Here is a 2,999-nt window from a genome sequence, read left to right on the forward strand (position 1 = left end):
GAGTCATGGTCCGAGAAATCGAAGACAACCACATCTGAAGACAGTAACTCTCTATTTACATTTGTAATTATGTTGTCGAGACAGGCATACTGTCTTGTGGGTTTGCAGTTCATAAAATGAAGCTGAATTGTTGTAACAGGTTTTTAAATTCTTTTACAGTGTGCATGTCTTTGTTTACATCAAATGTGGCATTGATGTCACCACCAATCACTATACTATATTTCTTCCACTGAGGTCTAAGAAAGAAATTTAGTAAAGTCTCAGGTTTTTCTAAAAATATTAATGGACTTCCATCTGGTGATCTATAAAGAGATACAATAGCAAATAACTAGCACTGTACACTATGGAATGCCTGTGTGGTACTGAGAGTGTTGACGGCGATCATGAAAGCTGTAGTTTGGGAAGTATTTTGCTACAGTTGGGGTGTGTTTTTGGATATTTTGGTACAGTTTGAAGACATTTTGATATGCTGTATTTTGATGTAACATATATGGCATGAAATGTTATGCAGCCTCCACTGCTCAGTTGCCTACTTCAGATAAATTCATCAAAGTCCAAACGCCATCTCAATTTACTTCAGATTTATCAGACCACTTCAGTAGAAGTCTCTGCTATGAAAATTTATCATGTTACTCACATGAGACATTCTAAGAGAGTAAACCACTGAGCTGAGTAATGATATGATGTCACCCTACAGGTACCAACACGAATGGTTCTAAGTGTGGAATCTGTGACATCTTTGATGACATCAGAATGGTTGACCTAAGCATGTGGGCACAGTCCAAAATAATTGTTCCAACTCCCATGGTGCTGTAGTCATATAGTGGTCACTGATCCCTCTCTCATCAGTGACACTGTTGAAGAGATTGCACTGCCTCAAACCCACTCATTAGAGATACAGGTGCTAGACTTTTGGTCACTAGACATGTACAAACTTTCTCAAAGAACAACTCCAACCTGCCAGCTCTGACATGTACAACCATTCTCACAATTTATCTACAGACTGTGGCATGTCCTCCCAGTCACCATCAGATGACTTCATTGTGTCAGACTATGGTTTTATGCTGACCATGTCAGGAAAAAAGTGACTTGCAAACTCTGTGGCTTGTTTGCAACAGGAGCCAGCCCCGTCACTCCATAACTGTCACAATTTGCTGCAGTAATTTTGCTATGAGCTGTGCTGCATGCACAGTGGAGTCATGCAGCAACTCACCATTTAAAATCTGATCACCAGCAGGTATTTGTTATTTAGCATTTATCATTCCTAGAAAGTTTTCAAAATTTCTTATGTTTTTAGTGTTTGTATTTTCTGGAATATTTCAGATTCTTATATATAGCAGAGCCCTGCATTCATGAGGCAGTTCTGTTGTGTCTATATTATATGCTTTCAGTACTAAGTGTTGTACTTCATTGACGACTGTGCTGTTGGATTTGGACTTGATTGTGGTTACGATGTCACAATATGAAGCAGGTCAAGAGTGGCCAACATGGTTTCTAGCTTTTCATGAAAATGAACCTACTCCTTCATTACGATACTGCAGTGGCTACAATCTGTATCCATTTCAGTATATGAACTTAGATCTTTCCAGGACAAAAAGACATAGGGGAATGAAGTGCAAGTGTAGGTTGTTCATATGTAAAAAGTATATTAGCAACAGTGCAAAGACTTAGATGCATCTGTTGAGGGAGTCACTGTGTCTATTGTTGATAACATGGGATCTGAGATTACCTTACTGAAAGCTATTTAATGGTCACCAGTTCAAGCTGAATAATATGACAGCGGCTTATAGTATGATATCTGAAGCAGTTTTTGTGGGGCACAGCACCTAAGACTTGTTGGTTAAGTGACTACGTGTTGTACCCAGAGTTCCACCAGGTCACTGTCTCTTATGAATAGGGCCTGCAAATCTACCACTGACTTGCCAGTCACACTCAAGCTGACAAGTGGTGATACATCCTGTATTTCATGGAGAGCAGACAGTACCCATGGGAGAAGATATTACTTGAGGTACCTTTAGTATCTCTTGTATACACCTCTCAGTAGCCTGCCCAAGACACTCATTTGCTGCAGGTTTCAGTCAGTTGACAGCAATTAGGGCAATTCACAGCTGCTCACAAACAAAAATTAACTTGTCCATTTCCTGAGAACAACATTTGTAGTGTTATGTTTGTCTTAGTTCAGTTTAGTTTGTGTAGTTTTGTGTGGATAATTAGTATAATATGTCATATGAAGTGTAAAAGTCAGTTTACAGGCTGTTTAACATGATTAGTAATTAAATATGGCTGTATGCTTAAGTTTTACAAACAAGTTTATAGAACAGCAAAAAAATCATTTTAATAACAAAAGTAAGTATGCTATTGTTCTGCACTACACACAAAAAAGTTAATTGAGATTACTTTGATGGAATGTGAGTATAGGTCAAGAAGAATATTGTGTTGTACAATGCATGTTATGTTACAGTTTTACTCCAACCACTGTTTGGTGGTTGATTGTACCTGCTAGACTTTATCTGCTGTTGCTGGAGCCTATCAGCAATGGACTCTACAAAAGGCACTCACCTTCTTTACCTGGCAATGCTCAACTAAAACCCTCTACTGATTTTTAGGTACCCACCTTACTATTGCCTAAAATCAGGTTGAAACACATCACCTATGCTCTCCTACCAGAGTTAATAAAAATAAATCTTTCATAGCCTCCTTGCACTTGTGAAAAGAATGGGAGAGAACAATTTTGGAACTTAACAGTGTGTGCATTGGTTAACAATGTATGTATCGGTTTGTACATGATGAGGGCAACCACCTAGCAGACATGGAACCAGCTTAGTAACTCAACAGCACCAGAAATTCAATGAAAAGAGGATCTGAGAAATTACCATACTATCCCTGTCCTCCCAGTCATATCCAAAGTATTTGAGAAAAATAGCTGCATAACAGATAATAAATTTTATCACAAAACAATGAAATGGCAGGTATGTTCAGTGACCTTACACAAGTATTTG

The sequence above is a fragment of the Schistocerca serialis genome, chromosome 3 (genome assembly GCF_023864345.2).
Source record: "Schistocerca serialis cubense isolate TAMUIC-IGC-003099 chromosome 3, iqSchSeri2.2, whole genome shotgun sequence".
NCBI lineage: Eukaryota > Metazoa > Arthropoda > Insecta > Orthoptera > Acrididae > Schistocerca > Schistocerca serialis.